This window comes from Sceloporus occidentalis, unplaced genomic scaffold, assembly GCF_023333645.1.
Source record: "Sceloporus occidentalis isolate IW3139 unplaced genomic scaffold, rSceOcc1.0.p SCAF_2, whole genome shotgun sequence".
Classification (NCBI taxonomy): domain Eukaryota; kingdom Metazoa; phylum Chordata; class Lepidosauria; order Squamata; family Phrynosomatidae; genus Sceloporus; species Sceloporus occidentalis.
In genome coordinates this window covers 233,168,004-233,188,530 of record NW_028316982.1, presented here as the reverse complement: position 1 = coordinate 233,188,530, position 20,527 = coordinate 233,168,004, and the positions used below count along the sequence as shown (strand labels likewise).

The window sequence follows — 20,527 nt, the reverse complement described above, 5'->3', positions numbered from 1 at the left end:
ATGGACATAGCCAGGAGCTAGTATGGTGTAATGGTTTGTGCATTGGACTGTAACGCTGGAGAACAGGGTTCAAATCCCTGCTTGGCCAAGGAAACCCATTGGATTGTTGGAATAATTTTGCTTTCTCTTTCCCCCTCGTTAGATAGATAGGATTTTCTTGCAGGCAAACTCTCTCTCTCTCTCTCTCTCTCTCTCTCTCTCTCTCTCTTATTCAAATTATTTATTTTATTTATTATTATTATATTCAAATTAACCATGTGATTTAGGTCACTCCCCCTTTTAGGGAAATTCACACAAAGATTTTCTCTCTCAAAGATTTTCTCATGAACTTTTAGTTTTCCATCTTCCTCCTCTCTCAACTTTCTTTGGAAAAATGGTGAGATAGAGTTTTCTTTTTATCTGAACTATTCACTAGCTAGATTAGGATATAGACTTTATGTATATGTGGATTAAAGCCATTAGTAAACTTTTATTTGAACTACAAGCTACTTGTGTTGTTTTTGGAGTCATTCTCACTTCTTAGGGAAGCATAGTTAGACAAGAGCACATTTCTGCTACTCTGCTGATTTAAAGCTAGGCCCTAACAGGCTTGGCTTTGATATTTTTGATATTAGAATATTTTTGCTTCCTTGGCAAGGGAATGTAGGGCTGGTACAGACAGCCCTGAAGGGGTGGCTTCACATCACCCCTTTGAGCACTGGATCAGGGCTGTGGCAACCACATGCCATGGCCCCGATCTGGCTATTTGCTGGCTATTTTAAACCACAGCTGCGGCTTCATGGCGCTTAGGCAGTATGCATTGTCTAAATCCCGCACAGCTGGAACACTGCACCACTGATCAGGCAGGCAGAGTGATGCTGGCTTGGGGACAGCAACAGGGTGTGCATCATATAATCACCATGCCCCCATGCCACTCCCAAGCCGGCACATACTGTTTCAGCCCTCAAATTACCCTACATGGGTGACCTTGGGAAAGTCACATTCTCTTAGCTCCAGATCAAGGCAAGGGCAAACCACCTCTTAATAAATCTTGTCAAGAAAATCTTGTGATAGGGTCACCTTAGGGTTGCCATAGGTTGGAAATAACTTGAAGGTGCACAGCAACAATCAATGTAGTCAGTTCTGTAGCCCTTTCCCACCTGAACAATATCTGGGGAGTTGGGGGTGGGCACCAATTTAATGGGAAAGACAAACATAGTTTGTCCTGTACCTGTAGTTGTACTGCTCTTTGCACACAGCTCACAGATTTTCTTCTGGGGAAGTAGTTGTCTTTGCCTACAGTGGTAAGAGTCTACATGGTAAGGAGTAACACTCGTAGTAAAGGATGAATCACTGCAAACTTCTTTCATTGCTTTTGCATTTTCTTCACACCAAATGGTCAAAAACCAGTGGTACCACTTCAATAATGTAAAAGCTACTGCAATCATGTTCTAGATATGTTGAATTGGGGGGCAGAATCTAGTGCAGCTTCTAGTTGAACATTCTACTTCAGAACTGTATAACCAGTTTTATAAGTGTTTATAGAATCATTTGCATGTATCTGGGTCATAAAAAGATTGCTGTCCTATTTGTGCAACTGAGCTAAAAAAATCTTAGGGCCCTCTCACACTTGTATAAGTGCTTGCAGAATTGTTTGCATGTCTCTGGGCCATAAGGAAGACTGCTCTTCAATTTGTGCAACTGAACTAAAAACAGTTATAGTACTTTAACTGCCATGGAAACATTGTATGGAATCCTGGGATTTTTGGTTTTATAATAGAATGTCTGGTTTTAGATATTCACTTTTAAATCCATTAGGGCAGCTTAACATCTGATTATTAAGGTTGAGTAACCTTTGGTCATAAGGTGACAGGCAACTTGAAGGCACACATACACACATAAATACACACACACACACACACAACCTTTGGCCCTCCAAATATTTTGGACTTCAGTGGTTTGTATCATTTCACAAATTCCCAGCGAAGATTCCAGATGGCATATTCGTTTAAGCAGCAGAACTCAACAAACACCAAATAAATTCTTTCCCACAGAGCATCTCTTGCTTGTTTAGCAGCTAAGGCAAAGATATAAATTCTACACTTACTGTATGTTGGTATAATGATAAATCACTGAAATTTGCAGGGAATTGGGATAAGGACATAAAATTAGTATGTTAGGAAAGAACAAAACTAGAATTTTGTGTTGGGCAATGAAAACATATTTTCGTAAGATTTCTGGAGGATATGATTGTGTTTTACTTAAGATAAAAATGGTGAAGTCTGAAGTATTTTAGATTTAATACATGAGGACTTGAGGGTGAAACTAGTTAAAGGTAAATTTTAAAATGTAAAAATGAGAGTAATAATAATAATAATGACTCTATGGAGAATTAGTAGACCAGTTAGATCAGTAGGCCATGAGAACACCAGAATAAAGAAAGTCAAAAACCTCAGAGAGATAGAACAATGAAGATGAATGAATAGAATAATGGAATGTATCCAAGAACTGAGAAGGAAAATAATTTCATGTAACTTGCAATTAATGAGGGTCAATACGGTTGGAAAATTATTTGAAATTAATAAATCTTTTAAATTAGCTTATGGCTGATCTAAGCTGAGAAGTACTATTATTTTCCCCAAATTGATGTTTCTGTAACAGCGGCTTGGTACAGACGGGCTCATTGCAGTGTGCCCATGACATGCTAGGGTTGCTCGGGTGTGGGGCGTGCAGATGCCGCGCAACCCTAGCACATCATGGGCACGCCACAGCTGTGCGGCACCATCCAGATGGTGTGCGCAGTGATGATGTGCCAGCAGCGCAACATCCAAATGGTGCTGTGCTGCACTGGCACATCATCGTGCCGTCGCTGGCGCTTTGGCGCAGTGCTCCTTTCTTGCTGCGCAGGAGCGCTGTGCAATTGGTTGCTACAGTGCTGCTGCGGAGCAAGGAGAGGCTCCTCCTTGGCACTTCTTTTTGGCACTCTGTACCGCGCCAAGCAAATATATTTTGCAGCACAAAATCATACCATTGACACTGACATTAATATTATTAACACATGTTTGTGTGTGTTCCCTAAACTTGCACAATAAAATAGCAAGGCAAATCAAAAAAGGAAAATATTCTGCCACTATCCTGTCTCCAACAGTTAATGTATTTCTTTAAAATAATGGACACCAAATTAGCTGCTAGCTCTCAGGAGAGGCATCAAAGAATCATTATGAATAGTCTGCTGAAAAGATCCACAAGATGTAGTGCAGTAGCAACAGAGACAGTAGTACTAAAAATCCAAGGGGGCAAATGTGATTCAGAAACTGACTTGATATAAATTCACAGTAGAATATAAACACCCAGTAAGTAGAATGCATCCATATTCTTCAACTGATAGTATCTTACTCTGACTTCCTGCTTATGGAGAGTGAGACTGAATTAGAGTGAATTAGAAAAAAGAATTAATGTCAAGCAAGTGGTTATTAGTAGCTATTTACTTCAGTGTTGTGTTACGAATGTCATCGAATTAACAGATGGTTGCTTGGCTAATACATTGGCTGGCTGTTGTTTAAGATAGCAGAATGTTTTTGGCCTTCAAGAGCTTTGCATTATTTGGATCTACACACATACACAGACATAAGTCATAACTTTTACAAGGACTTTACCCTGCTCTGCCAGAGAGTGCTGGTGCCTCAGAAAACTTTAAGTCCCAGGATTCTTTTTTTTTCTTTTTTATTAATTCATAAAACCATATCATTCCATCTCATACATTACATATACACGTACATATACATCATATAAAAACACATTAATCACCACACACTCCACTACCATACTAACCACCACCAAAGATAAGACCAACAACAAAACAAAACAAAACTCTTCTTTACTAACACATACATTGGCCTGTTACAAATGGGCACCCTAGCACGGACTCTTCCAGACGCCCCTAACCCTAGTACGGACTGAGTCCATACGAAATGGCGGCAGCCGTTCCACACGGCCGCCGCCATCTTGACGTAGTGGACGCGTTGCGTCCGCATGTCGCACCCTGGAAATGATGTCGTGAGTGCGCGCTTCGGCACTTTCAGAGTCTCTTCCAGGGTGCAGGAAGGAGCGAGATTTTCGCGCTCCTTCTTTGCAGTGTCCAGGAACCGTGCCGTTTGGCTGCTGTGGTTCCTGGATGCTGCAAACGGCAGCGGCAGCAGACCACTGCTTTTCGGCGGTCTGTAACCCACCATTGTGACTTTCTGAGCTTCACTCTGGACCTATCTCTTTGTTGCATTAGAGATTTTCCACTTCTGCCCCTGCCTACTTATAAACTTTAACCATACAAAATACAAATATTGTTGTACATATTACCACACAAAATGCTATTAAATTTCTTTAAACTAATTAGCTAGATTCAGTCACCATCCATATTTCATTGTTGTTTCCTTTATGTTAATCCAACAATAATTTCTTCTCCCCCTTCTTTTTTCAAAAAATTAACAAATGGTTTCCACTCAGTCGCCCCTCCTAACTTGCGGATCTTAGATCTGCGCCCTGGATTACCCATGGAGGGGTGGCCTCTGCTGTCTCCAATGGCACATGCACACATGGGGGGGGGTGTGTGCCCCATTCAAGCCTATGAAGCTTGAATATGCATGAGCCTCCATTTGCGCCGGGGGTCTGGAACGGATCCCCCCCCAAAAACAGAGGGCCAACTGTATTAAGGACATGAGTTTATCAATTTGCATGAAGTCCAACACTTTCATCAACCATTCTAGATGGAATTTCTTTAGATTTCCATCTGTAGGCATGTTACATCTGTTTTGCTGCAGTTGTTAAATAGAATATAAGTTTGCCGTGTTTATTCTCCAGTGCTTCATTACCTACCATTCCTAATAAACATAACTGAGGCTCAAACTTTTCTGTACAGTTCAAAAATTTTAACATTAAATTATGTATCTCCTTTCAATAAGTCTTGGTTGCCTTACACGTTCACCCTGCGTGAAAGAAATCATCATACTTCTAGCACTTGTTACTCGTACCTTTGTATATTTTCGTTAATTTCTCAGGTGTTAAGTACCACCTGTTTTGCATTTTAACAAGTTTTTTCTTTCAATCATAATTTGAGGTATAATTTATTTTTTTTATCCAGGATTTCTCCCACTATCCTAGAGGAATATTCTGTTTCCTACTCTACACTCATCTTACCATGTATTTTTAGCCACTTCATCTTGCATTTCCAAATTCAAAAGAAACTTATAAAAATAGGAGATTCTATGGGTATTTTCAGAACTTATAATTTTATCCAGATCAGAATCATTACTTGCTAGCCCTACTGTGTTCATGTCCTTAATAAATGTTTCCCACAGTTGCCTATAAAGACTCTAATGACAGGTTTATCTATCTATTTGTAATTCTTCTTGTGCTTTCAGCCTCAATGTATCACATTCTTTATCTTTTTGTCAACTCTTCATAAGTCACTCATCTTTCCTTCGCTAACATGTCTCTTTTTCTGAAATGCCTCATTAACTGACATCCATTTGGGTAAACTTTTATATACTGTATTATGGGTTTAAATTTCAGCCAGGCATGAAAATAATAAAATAATTCTCAAAATAATTCTCAAAGTCTTTATTTACTTTGAGTTTATCATAAAAAATATGTGTGGCATCCCTATCTGATGTCACCCCCCTCTAATTGTAACATTTTTTTGTCCCTTACGTTAAACCAATCTAGCAGCCAATCAAAGCAATATGAATAATAAATTTTGAAGTCAGACAAAGATAAACCTTCTCTCTTAATATTGTCATACATGATTTTCATTTTCACCTTTAGATATATCTTGTTGCCATAATTTTAATGGAATTTCATTTAAAACAGTTGGGATATTTTGAAAGAAAAACATAACTTTCAGTAAAAAAAAAATCATTTTAATTATTGAAATCTTCTTTAACCATGAAAAGCCTATCTTGGCCCATCTTTCCATGTTCTTTTTTGCTTCTTGTCAGACTTTGAAATAGTTGTTTTTAAAGAGATTGACATTTTTAGTCGTTGTCCAGATTCCCAAACAACAAATCCCAGGATTCTGTTGGATGGAGCTACAGCACTTATAAGTGGTTATCATCATGCATTATTTTTACAGTGTAGATGCACCCTGGGTAGCCAGCAGCTTACAGTGCTAAGGCGTTGGACTCAGTTCCCACTGCTTTAAGTGAACTATAAACTGATGACTTATGTCTGTGTATGTGTGTGGATCTTTGATTAGACATTCCCATTCCACAACTGCACAAAGGTCAACAGGGAGGCACTCCAAATAATACAAAGTTCCTGAAGGCCAAAAACATTCTGCTGTCTTAAACTACAGCAAGCCAATATATTAGCCAAGCAGTCATCTGTCAGTTTCATGACATTCATAACAGAGCATTGAACTAAATATTTCCTAATGAAGTTAAAGTGACATCACATTATTTCTACAGTGTAGATGCACCCACAGATACCAAACAAAAGTAGAAAACAGGGGAACCACTGAAAACTTAAGAGGGATGGATACATTCAGCATTTCTGTCACTTGCCCCATTTCTATCAGTTTCCCTTTTGTTAGATTATAGTATAATAAGTCTTGTATAAATTGATTAATTAAATCAACTCAGATCTAAAATAAAGTAAATTTTGGGAATGTATGCTAGTGCACTGTGTTTTTGGAATTCTCTGAAGCCACTGTGAAGCCACAGGAAGCATATACATATCTATAATAAAACAAACATCCTTATTAGCTCATTACAGTTAACTGCTTTCCATTAATTTTTTTGAAAAATGCTGCCATTTTGTATGCCAGTAGGGAGCCTGTCTTATTTTGACAGAATTAAGCACAGCAAATTATCTTGTTCAACTATGAGGTTCTAGTGCGTGATGCTGTTATTTGCCAAATAGGTGAGCAATCTATTTTCAGTTCCAACAAGTATTACTGTAAACTGTTGATTTCTTCTCAACTGTGATGAAATGGTCTTTTAAGAGTTTGAGGTTTGGTTTGGTTTTAATATTAAAACCTGAAATTTCAGAAACATTCCATTATGGCATATTTAAGGGGGAAAGTGTAAATGTTTTATTTTGTTTGGAAATTTTGGAGACATTTTGTTTTGACTTGTAGAAACAAAGTGTTTTGACTCAACACTCATTGGCTTAAGACAGCCCTAAAGACTACATTTTTCTGGACCCTGTTCAGCTAATAACTATTTCAAGTCACCATTAAAGGATTCACTCAGCACATCATCAAAGTCTTCAAGTCAAAAGCTGACATCTCAGTCAGTCTATGATTTCGTCCCTGGAGGCTGCTCACCCATATTCAGATGCAAATAATAACAGCAACTACTTACATGACTTTTTACTTTTTGGCTCCTCTGGCAAGCAGTAACTTCAAGAGTTTGCTCTAGGTAGCAACAAAGCATACTTCAAAGTAACAACTAAGATCATTCATTAGATATAGGTAAGAAGTGGTTTAATAGGCATCCTGCTTCTATTACATTATGACAGCATATGCTCCCCATTCCAAGATAAATCCTGCAAAAACATAAGGTGCAATCCAGACATAATGAAAAGTACTTTAAAAATTCCATCAATTTTACTTGGAAAATGAAGTATGTACTTTCATCTTTCCCAGTGAAATCAATAGGACCAAACAGTGTTTACCTTGGCTGGTATCAACTATACAAAGTATACTAGGGGTGGATACATATGTCAATTTAAATGTCTCCCAGTTTTTCAAAAATTTAGTCCATCCCTTTTCATCATCTGTTTGCAACCTTTGTTTTTTATTTTAAAAAGTCCATAAAAACACAGATTTTTGTCCATATTTTTAGTGTAGTTCTTTTTCTACACACTTTTGGCTAATATATAAATACTTAGAGAGAGCGAAAGGACAGGCCCAATGCCATCGGGCCTGAAGAGGAAGAGTCCTCCCAACTGTCATCTTCTAGCCTGGGAGGGAGTGAAAGGACAGGCCCAACGCCATTGGGCCTGGCCTCGATTAAGAAAAAGAGCCCTCCCTGCAGTCCATCTGCCTTGGTCCAGGCCTCAGAGGGAGAGAAGAATGCTGGACTTGATCTCATCCCCCCTCACCATTCCCTTCTCCTTTTGTGTTATGTCTTTTTAGATTGTAAGCCTGAGGGCAGGGAACCGTCTATTATCCCCTCTGTTGTAAGCCACCCAGATTCCCAGTGATTGGGCGGCATATAAATCTATTATTATTATTATTATTATTATTATTATTATTATTATTATTACTTCGCAAGCAATGTTCTGTAATATAAATGCCTTTTTGAATCTTTTTCTGATATATACATTTTTTTGGGGGGGGGAGGTTCCTCTAATTTTCACATTGGAAGTAGTACATCTGTAGAGAAAAACCTGAAAAGTGTGAATACCATAGGATAACTGCATTCCAGTTTTTATATTGATTTTTGAGGTGCAATTTTTTTAAAGTTCTAATCAAAATGCAAACCAAATGAAATATTCTCTCATCTCTCATGTTACATATATTCAGGATGAAGTAACCCAAAGTACCACAGAAAATCCATCTCATCTAGCCAAATGTTGCAGAGGTTTTCTCAGGTATAATTTGAAAGAAGTTCTATTAGACTTATTGCACATGTGACTAAGGAGATTATCACATTCAATTTAAAGTGACCTACCCCTGACAGGATAAAGTTGTGTTTAATTTTAAAAGCAGGTATTATTGCACACAGCTGCAGCCAGGTGAGTGCAACTCATATGCAGCCTAGATAGCAGCTGCATTTAATTTTATCTAGTGGCTTTTCAAAAATGTGAACTTGCCATTTTTGAAAAGCCTCAGGAGAAACGTGCTGGAATCCGGACTGCATATGGGTTGCACTCACCTGGCCACAGCTGCATGTGATAACACCCACTTTTAAAATTAAACATGACTTTACCCTGTCAGGGATAAGTCGCTTTAAACTGAATATGTTAATCTCCTAAAACTGCAATGTGTGTGTGTGTTAAAGTGCATAGTACTCACTGGTCAGGATGAATGTCATGTGCAATCAGAACAACAAAGTGTTGTGCAGCACCTTTAAGATTAATAGATTTAGTACAACATTAGTGTTCGTTGGAATCAGATGACCAGACAGTTACACAAGTTTGCTTGGTATCAGAACCTAATGCTGACCATTTGGTTGGGGCAACTGATACAACCTTTATAGTCTATTGCAGGGATGGGCAGCTGCAGTGGGAGTCAACAGCTGCCCCTGTGTCAAACTGTACTGCCAAATTTTCAGCAAGAAATCAATGAGCACCAATCATAGCTGCTACTACCACTACTCTTTTGGCAAGTCTACCCACCAAACCTGCTGTAAAATTCTCACCTCTGTCAGTATTGTATGTTTTTTATGAAGAGTTGACCAGCTGTAATGTATTGATAGTAATGTATATATATTTTTATGCTATGTATTTAATATTGTTGAAATGTTTTTTTATTGTTGAAATTTGCTGACTGCTGTAATCCCGCCTCGATCCACAGGGAGAGGCGGGAAATAATTTATTTCTATTATTATTATTATTATTATTATTATTTTACTATCACTACCGCTATGTACCCTCCAAGTGTCTCAATTTGACAGGGACAGTCTCACTTAATCCTCTGTTGTCCACCTTTCTCAACTGTCATTAAAGTGTCCCAGTGTTCTCTCTTCCTCCCACTTTCTCTCTTTGTTCTTGACTTACTTCAATTGCTGCAAAAGTAGTTTGTACTCAATTAACTCAGCAGGAGAAAGGGGAGAAATTTTGCCCTTTTAAACCCAGTTTAGTTGTTGTTGTTGTCATCATCGTTGTCGTCATCAACATCATCATCATCATTCTATCCTGCCATTTCCCCAGATTGGGACTCAAAGCATCTTGCAATGATTAAAATAGAACGTGGTTAAAAATCCAGAGGACAAAAATGTTAAAACACAGTTAAACAATAAGCAAAAATTAAACCAGGTTAAAACATTTATTAACACACACACACACCAGCACAACAATTAGAAATATCCAACTCATTATGTAAGGTGGGCCTTATATAATCACTCGTCAAATGTCTGTCAAAATAGAAAAGTCTTTGCTTGTCTGCAAAAAGAAAGTAGGGAGGATGCAAACTTCTCAGGGAAGGGAGTTCCAGACCCTGGGTGCAGCTACTGATAAGGCCCTCTCCCAGGTTTCTACCAGCTGTCCTTGTGCAGTGGGTGGGGCAGACAGAAAGGCCTTCCGATTAGATCTCAGAATACGGTCTGGTTTGTAAGGGAAAATACAGTCCTACAAATAACCTGGACCTGGACCATATAGGGCTTTAAAGGTCATAACTAGCAACAGCCGTTGGAACAGAGGAGTTGTGTGCTCCCTGTAGCCAACACCTGTTAGTAATTGGGCTGCAGATCTTTGGATCAGTTGAAGTTTCTGAACACTCTCCAAAATCAGCCCGATGTAGAGCACATTACAATAATTCTAGATTTTTTTCTATATAAAATTGTAGTTTTAATTACTTTTGTCTCTTGTTGCTTGGCCACAATTTTTAATCACATTATGATGCAGCTTGGCCACAAGTGGCCTGGTTTTCATCTATGAAATATCAGAGAGTATACCGCCTCCTCTTCGTTATGAACATTACCATTTATTCATTTATATAATCATCAATTATTTATTTATATTCTGACTTTCCCTCTGAACTGGGATTCTGAGTGGCTTACAAAAATTAAAACCTAAAAAGATCTAAAGGAATTCTGTAGAGCCTTTTAAGACAGAAAAAAAAGCATAAGCTAGACATTTGTCCACTCCATTTGATGTTCTCAAATTATGATAATATAACAAATTATTGCTGTATAACAAGCACAAACTGAGAGCAATTTAAAGAGCACAGCAGCAAAACCAACCCACCAACCCACCACTGTTAACATTCCTTCCTCACTCAGTTGCCAAAAGCCCATTTCAGTAAAAAATATCTTTGCCTGTCAGCGGAAGGATGACAAAAAGTAGGCCAGGCTACATTTCCCTAGCCTGAGAAAAGCCACCCCCAAAGACCCTCTTTTGCACCTTCATTGCATGTGCGTTAGAGGGAGGCAAACCTGAGAGAAGGGCCAGAAAATTTCAAACAGGTGCACATGGGAGAATGCTGCCCTTCAGATAACTCAATCCAAAGCCATTATATGCATACCAAGCAGCGATTTTTAAATTTTGTTTTACAGTATTATATATAATATCTCAGATTTTTTTTGACTACATATATCTCCTTTTTACCTATACTGTTAGTAAATTGTCAGATGGGATGGGGTCTGTGCCCTTGTTAACAATATGCAAATGTAAGCTGCATGTTTAACAAATATTTTATCACAAATTTAACAAATCTGTAGTAGTAAAGAGTTACAAATTCCTGCAACTAGCAAAATGCAAATAGTATACAACAGTTCTTCTTGGGCTTTCTGATGTGGGGGACCAGTAATTTTTTTTCTTGATGTGTTGTGGACCAATACCATATTTGTGCCTATTAGCTCCTTTGAGTAGGACCAGTATACATTCACTATTGGTGAATACTAGTACATTTCATGACAGTAGTTGCTTCCTGGATTATGAAATTTGCCATGCAATAGAACATGTAGATCAGCGGCAAGGCCTTCTCAGTTCCAAATGCCACATTTGTGGCTCTCCTAACAAACACAAAAGAAAAAGAAAAAGTGCTCTGCCACATATGGAAACAGGCAGTGGGAAGAGGTTTATAGAAATGGCTTCGTTTTGTCATTAAAAGACTATTGCCCTTATCACATGGAAGGTTTTGCACCTAAGATCCAGAGTCACTCCTGGTCCAACCATGGGAATTCACATTAAAATGTGATGTATTATCACACGTGATTGCTTTCTATGGGGGGGGGGGGTCATTCTGTGGCGGATCCACAGTCAATCCGAAGTGACTCCTCATTTTTGTGAATTAGGTAACAAGTGAATTCACAAAAATTGTTTGATTTTAATCTGAATTGGTCTGGTGTGGAATGCAACTTTGCTTCCATCCTGCTACACCCCCCCCCAAAAAAAACCTCAAAGGTCCCACATTTCCCATGATGCGGCACTGCAATTTTGCTCCATCTGCTTCCGGCACTCCATCTGCTTCCATTGCTGCCAAGGGGGAAATGCTACTGGGGAAAGGATAGAGCGCTACTGGGGAATGAATGTATTCACGTTTTAACATGGACAGAGCTGAGAGTGGGCAGTGGGTGCTGGTTTGAATGCAAAAACAGACTCCAGAGCCTATAGAAAAGGCTGCTAGTAAGGATGAAAAAATGGACTCCAAAACCCATAGAAAAGGCTGCTGGTTAGGATGAAAAAATGGACTCCAAAGCCCATAGAACAGGCTGCTGGTTAGGATGAAAAAACAGACTCCAAAGCCCATAGAAAGAGTGCTGTATGTTTCAGGGAAGAATGGAGGACTGTCAAGAAGGGCACGTTTGGGTGATGCTGGGAGGGTTTTGGGGGCTGGCAAGGATGGCACATTCAGATGTTTAAGGAGGAATAAAATAGAAGGGAAGAGGAAACATGAAGCTGTCATTCACATGAGGCTAGCATTCATGTGAAACTGGAACCAGGAAGTGGCCCCCTTCTTCATCCCAGAAGCGCAAAGGTTCCTGAGCAAGCGCAAGGGTCCCAATTCACATTGGTGAGAAGTTGAAGGCTTCCATGGTTTTTTGTGGGTTTTTTGGGCTATGTGACCATGTTCTAGAAGAAGAAGAAACCCTTAAAGTGAACAAAATTTGGCTACCAGTCCTGAGGAATAGCAAAATAAGGACTCAGCAAGTGCAAATGGGAAACCATTCAGAGTCAGGGGCTTTCCCAGCAGATAATGATCACCAGTTAGCAGACACTAATCTTCTTTTGCATTAGCCTCCCAGCCTGAGGCCGGCCATCAGCACAGAACAATACACATGCAAATCACTCCTGCGTTCCCAGGCTCACACAGTATATATACATCCAACTTTTTCCAGGCAAAGCATTTTCTGAAGATGCCAGCCACAGATGCTGGCGAAACATCAGGAAGAAAATTTTCTAGAACAAGGCCACATAGCCCGAAAAACCCACAAAAATCCACCACATTGGTGAATTCGAATGGTATGTATTAGTGTGGTAATTTAATGTGTACTCGCTCCGCTCTGACTGAGGAATGACCACAATTTTGTTCTTCATGTGTGATAATTTATCACATGAATTGCCTTGGATTCGAATTGACTCTCCTTCCCCTTCACTTCAAATTGGTTCTGTAGTTCAAATTTCACGTATGATAAGGGCCTATGTAGTACAGTGGCGTAGTAAAAGCCTGGCGATGTTTATTTATAAATAAATCTTAATTTTATTGAACAGGATTTACTTGACAAACACTGTGTTTATGACTGCAACCAAAAGTATGTTACTTTGGCCATATTATGGCTTTTGTTTGCACAACCTGAAGATGAAGTGAAGCATGTTCTGCCCACAACAAAGTCACATCCCCTGCATCCCAAGAAAATCAGTCTGCCCCCATCCAGTAACCAGACAAGAACCACCATAGGAAGCCTATTCCTACCTCCCCAGGTTAAAAAGAGCATTGAGCTCCAATACATTTACAGATTTGTATAATTGTATAAATGTATACATATTTACTGCTTTTACAACCTTCATAATGTGAGAGCCAGTGTTGTGCAGTGGTTTGAATGTTGGACTGAAGCATGGGAAAACCAGGGTTTGAATCACAGCTCGGACATGGAATCCCACTGAGAGAGTGTGACCTTGGGCAAGTCATGCTCTCTCAGCCTCAGAGGAAGGAAAGATCTTTTAAAACCCCTTTGAACAGATCTTGCCAAGAGAATGCTGTGGTAGGATCACAATAGCATTGCAATGTGTCAGAAATAACTTGCAGGCACACAACAATGACAACCAGATGTAATGCAGACTCAAACACATTTTATTTAGTAATCTAGGTATTTATGAGCTGGTAATTTGTGCAGCAACAGAAATATGTTTTTAAAAAGGAAATAATATATTTGGAAATTTCACACAAAAATGCTTTGGAAGAATACGTGCATTTCAAAAACAACACCTATAGATATTGAAATATGTATGCATTCTTTAGAAACTGACATGAACCCGAATTGAAACTTTGCTGGACAGGATTTATAAGAGTTGTAGTCCAGAATATCTGGAGTGTACCAGTTTGAGGATAGATATTTTATCATGAATCACCTTGATGATCATTTGGTTGAAAGGAAGGTTTAAATCTTCTAAATAAACTAATAAACTACCTCACGATAAATGACATTCAGGATGAGTTTTGTTGTGCTCAGCTTTATCAAATAAGATGTCAAGCCCTCTGTTTCCTCCTTGAACTTCTGTCTGGAAAGAGCTAAATTCCAAGTATACAGAAACTCAAATCCAAACAATGCTACATGAACAATTCATTAGTTTAAAAAAAAAATTGGCAAACAGAATCTTACATTTCATTGTCTTCTGTAATGTCTAACTCAAGTTGATGTAATGTGGCATGTGTAAACAAAACAGTTTGTAAAGCAGACAATGTCTTAATGTGGGGAAATGTGTGTGTGTGTTTTGTTTCCTGTGCATTTAAAACTTATTTGCCTGGTAAAAAATATTATTTGAAATTGGAAACACCCTATCAAGCATGTGGAGTGAACAACCCTGCATTTGCTGTTCAAGACAAATCATATACAAAACCAAGTAACGTACTGGTACTGAGCAATGAAGGGATGTTTCCTTTTAGCTACACTACTAAGAAGCTTTCCAGTTGGGGTATGGCTACTTTTCAATATTAAGTTGCACAGTATAGCAAAAGAAGATCACTAGAACACTGTGCATGCATTACAACTCATAGGTGTAATGCATTACAACTCAGAAGTGCAATCGGCACTGGAAATATAAATCATGTGGGTGTTTAAGATACACACATGCCCTGGTAATCCTATTTCTTTAGCACATAAACATAAACCTTGAGTGCAGGAACTGAGCAACACACCATCTGGGCCAAACATCACTATGGACAGCGCTTGAAACCAGGATTCATTTGCAATCAAGGCCCACCAGGGGCAGGAAACTGAAATTTGTCCCTAAAGGCAGACTCTCACATATATAATATGAAGAAGAACTCTGAATGTATATGAAGTGTGATTTGAGGCTATAACAAAATCCGTGTATGCTCAAGTCCCATTAAATATAATGACATAGCAAAATGGTGTCCTTTATAAAAAGTGGAAAATCAAGGTTTGATATTTGAAATGTATACTTATTTTAAACATTTTCAAACTGTGTATGCTTGAATCCGTGTATAAAAAATCCGTGTATATGAAGGGCTGACCGTAACAAAAAGCAAAAAATCATTTTGTGAAAACCCAAAAATGTTGATTTTTTGTAAAGAAAATCTGTAACATTTCCTGCCTTTTTTGCACTGTGGCTTATTTGATTAATTAATAATTTAATAAATAATTTAACTTTCAAATTATATTCAAGGTAAAATACCAATTTAATTCAATCTCTTTAGTTGAAAAAAATAATGTAATTAAGGCATGGGACAGACAGCCCTTTTGTGCCATGGCAATGGCATAGCTAAGGTTAGGGACCGTGCAGCAACCACACGGTCCCTAACCCTAGCACTTACTGGCGGCATCATAATGGCAGTGCCCCATGTACAAGGGTGCCATCATTATGACAGAATGGACACATAGCGTCTGCACGTCATGCAGCTCTAGTTACCTCACAAATGCACTATTGGCGCACTTGGACGTAACTGGCATGATGGAAAAGAACCCACTTTTTGTGGGTTCTTTTTCCTCCAGAATGAAGCCGTAAAGTTTGGCCGCTGCGGCTTCCCTCCGGAAGGAAAAAGGCTGCCGTCAGCCCGAACATACCATCAGGTCTGTACCAAGCCTAAGTTTCCCTAATTTGTTAACAAAACAGTTGAAACTTAATTGATTTTAATTAGTACGTAAGCACAAATGTAAGAAGAAGCTCACAAGCAAAATCAAAATGATGCGGACAATGAAATTTTCTAGACAAACATCACAGTTAGCAAAAATGAATGATACCAGTACCTACAAAACCAAGATGGCCCAGCCATACTGCAATACACAATAGGTAATTAAAAATAACTCCAGTCTTACATGGGGAAATATTCTTTCCTGAACATGCATCTGAGCAAGTAAGCTCAAGTCTATATGAAAGCTCATGCCACCAGCTTCTTTCTTTCAGTTAGGCTCAAAGGTGCTCCAAGATCCCTTTGCATACTGATTTTCCTGACCATAGATCACTAAGACAAAATATACAAATAATTCAGTATTCATTTATTTATATCCCGCCTTTGTCCTAGGATGGGATTTAACTTATCAGTATTTAAAATCCCTCATTTAAAAAAACTGTAACCAGAACAACATTTGTGCACAGATATTCATGATATGTGACATGGTTCATGCCCAATGCTAAACTATTATTTAAGGTTATATTCACGAGTCTTGGACCCATATTCCATACTGGATGCCATACTCTACATATATCAAGAGATGCCATGACCCATTAGAAAGGACAGTAAGGCTTGGTGAAGAGAGAAAGTAGGAAAAGAGGGAGACCACATCACAGATGGCTGATTCAATCAATGAAATCATGACCCTGAATTTGTATCACCTAAGGAGACCACACTATAGTTTGATTGGTTCAATTAAGGAAGCTATGACCCTGAGTTTGTATGACTGAGGCAGAGTAGTTGATGACTGAGTATCTTGAAGGCCTCTCAATCATAGGGTCACTGTATAACAAAATTGACTTGACAACAAATGTCAACAACAAAGATATCAACTAATGCCTGCCTATAGGGGTAGTCTTTGTTAGACAGAAATGTAGAATGAAACAAAAACATTTTTTCTTATTGACCTTTCATGAACTTTAAAATAGCTTTACTTTAATGAACTTTAAAATAGCAATTTAACATAAGATTGGGAAAAGCACAGAGATTGGCGAATGGATATGTCCATCAAGAAAGCTGTATGTATTTTAACAGACACAATCTGCTAGAAGAAGTCTGTCTCTGATATAAAATGCTGGGGAATATGAGCAGCAGGCTGTTACTGTGAATTTTTCAGAGACTTCTGTATGGTCACTGTGGAAGAGAGCTAACTAGGTAGGCCTTTGGTCTGGCCCCACAAGGCTACTCTTACATTCTTATGAAAATGTCTGTGTCCTTCTCATTGAAAGCACAGGTAGAACTGAAAAGAGCGCATCGCAAAGATGATAGCTGGCACTGAAACTGACTGGAAATGGGAATCATCCCATAAGTAAACCCGCACAGCACTGAAAATAGGGGAAGCAAAGGTTTAAAGGTTAGATACTACTTAGCACAATGAAATAAATGGTTGACTTTTCTCTGAACTCCAATGAATTCCCATGAAAACCAAAACAAAGTATACATTTACTGGGACATTTGATGAGTATTGACAGGAAAGGTCAGAGGGAAATGGTCTAAAAAGAGAATGGTCTTTTATGCCAAAGGCATTAAAATTCTATTTCAGTACAGAGGAGTTGTACAATGAAGTATGGACTGTATCCAATGGTTATTTTCCCTTAGTGAAAAGTACTCCTTCTTGTACAAGTCACGACACCCAATTTTTACTGATTTCTGTCTTACATTCTTAAAGTGTCCATCCCCTCCCAGAAAGCTACTCTTTGCTTTGGGGGATCCACCAGGGTATAAGCAGGAAAAGCTACAACAGGTAGGGAGGATCAGCACATATCAGCTGCACTGCATTACATGAGTGGGCGCATTTTATCCCAAGGGGAAAAACTCCTACAGCTCAGTAATCCCAGAAATCATTGTAGCTTTATATTTCCACCAAACTTTAATTTTGACAAATGTGATCAATTGGAGTGTGGACTATCCATAGAGAGTTACCATTCTTTCACAGTGATGTGGTACATATTTGTACCACTTCTGTACATTTTGCCTGCTCCAACTGATCAGTCTTTATCACATCATCTGCACACTTCTACATAAAGCTCAGTTTCTATATTGCAATAAGCGGGTATTTCTAATAAAACCCCACTAGCACACTTTGGAGTACAGGACCATTTTTATAGCTCAGTTGTGTTCAACTTTCTTTAGTTGGTCCAGTGCTATGAAGGGACCTTTAACTGACCTCATGACCTATTTTTAAAAGGAGGGGGGGAATCACGAGCAGAAGAGTTAGCTTGTATTAGGAGTATTTGTCTTTTAATGAAAATATTCACTGTTATAAATTAATATGGTCAAAAGCAACCTCCTCCCCAACTCATTTAATAGCAGTCTCTCTATTTTGACACATGCAGTTACTCTGTTTGTGAAGTGTTTCTTCTGGGAATTAGTACATTTTCAGAAATTCTTGCTTGAGGAAAACTTACATGATAAATGGAATTTCACAGTAGGATCTGATTTTAACATGAATTCTTCAGACAGTGCATTCTTCAAATTATAGCCATTCTGGGGTGTTGGTGCTGTGAGTTTTGTTTTGGCAAAAGACTAAAACATGATGATAAATATCTAAGAAGATAACAATTAGCAAGACAGTTCTAAAACACTAGTTAAGGAAAAAACATATTAACTTCTCCTTATACAAAAATTACGTGCAGCATTTGTTTCTCAAAAAGAACAGATATTTTCCCCTCTCCAGCTTTAAGCACGAAGCTTAGCAAAATGTTCTGTACTTTAATAGCAATTTCAGAGGACATCAGACACTTATGTAACGTTCGGTTGGATTTTTATTTTTTGGCTACTATGAGGTAAAATTTCAGATGCTTACTCTATTTTTTAAAAATATAATGCTTACTGTATCAAACACACTTCCCAGTTAAATTAATAGTGAGTTTGTGGCATCCCACCAAGTACAAAGCTATCCTGTTGTGTTTATATAGAAAATCGGGGAAAAATGATGCCATAATAGCAAAGCATTGCTCTGAAAAGGAAGTGAATGACTTCAATGAAAGCAGAAATGTTATATTGCAAGCAATGAACCTTCTCTCCCACTCACCTACAGTCTGTGTACAGTTAGCCACTACTTACACATTGCTAATTCCTGATAACTTGTTATTTCAGAACAGTATGCAAGCATTCCTGGCTTAGGATTTATATGGAGGAATTCCTATTAAAAGGTGACTATGTGGTTAAATGCCTTGGCTCACTTGCTGTGGGGAAAACTGACCTTAGTAAATTGGATGCTTTTCTGTAAAGAAAGGGCAGATAGCTAGAGTTGGGAGTTAAGAAATGCTTTCAAATACGTCTGCCTCTGTTTGAATGCCAGCACTCATAATACTGAGGCTAGTATATGTAAACATAACTGTCTCACTGTTCATTTCATTCTCCAAGATTTCTTAAGTCACATAGACAAGAAAGAACTGTGCGGCTGTATGTTCTATATGCACAAAGAAATCTAATGCAGTTTATCTTCACAAGGTGCCCTACATTTTGTTCTAGGTTTTCATGAACCCTGATTTTGCTCCTGAAATGCATCCTCGAAGTTTCCAGCTTGAAAAATTCTACCCATTATGTCAAACATCCACCTGATTTGTGTCCCTCCACTAAGGCAACAATCCAAGCATGCTTTATTTGCAAAGCAGTAAAATGTGTGAAGGATGTCCTTTCCAAATGTTATGCAGAAGCTTTCAGAAAACTGACTGCAGGGCCCTTTTCTGGAATTAAGAGCACTTTTTAGATTCTTTTGAAATTGTTTTGATGGTGATTTCAAGGCTTTGGGTTTCTCTCATTAAGATGCAGACCAAAATGTAAATGGTTACTTGTTAAAGAACATTATACAGTAAATAGCATTTCCAGGTCTTTTTATTGTTGTCATCATTATTACTGAAAGGGGGGGACCCCACAGCCCTTTGCAGCCACAGATGTTACATATTTCCCAGTCATTTATGCAATCTTCTTTTATGGTTAAAATATCAGCTTGCTACTTGCCAACCAAAAAGTTCCTACCAAATAAGCAGCGCTCCCAAAGGGTAGCAGCAGCAGCAATGGCATGCCACAAAACATTTGGATGCAGCTGAAGCATTTGAGATTGAAGCATTCTTACCTTGAGTATGCAAGACCCAAAGGAGGAGATCACTGGAAGACTGAGAAAGTGCTCTGATCAGCTGCCGGTAGCATGCAGTTGGCTTTTATGATCAGCTGGGAGGAGCTGCTGTTCATAGTAGGTGGGCAGGGAGCAAGGCAGGCAGTAGCCAGAGGCCACTAGCAAAGTACATTCTCTTCTTCAGGAGGTGACAATGGAAAGAGGGCAAAGTACCCAGGGGCAAGAATGGCATCCTGATTAATTAGTCAGCTAATATAGTCTGAGAATTATGTTGCTTCCCTCCCCCACCGGAAATGTGATGAGGATGAGGATGAGGATGAGGATGATGATGATGATGATGATTTCTTACCTACCTCTCCCCATGGATTAACAAATAACAAATAGCATCAGTTAACAAACACCATCAGTTAAAACATGCATCAGTTTAAAAGGACAAATAAGGTGTACCCATATTA

General features: G+C 38.6%; 1 protein-coding gene across 2 annotated transcripts in view; it reads right to left on the bottom strand.

The window, feature by feature from the left end:
- COL8A1 (collagen type VIII alpha 1 chain) overlaps window positions 1-20,121 on the bottom strand; it is a 151,378-nt gene extending 131,257 nt beyond the window's left edge. For both annotated transcript variants that reach the window (XM_089512412.1, XM_089512414.1), the window contains exon 1: window positions 20,073-20,121. The gene's annotated coding sequence lies outside the window, so the exon portion shown is untranslated. The remainder of the gene's footprint in view (window positions 1-20,072) is intronic.
- Between the last annotated feature and the right edge of the window lie 406 nt (window positions 20,122-20,527).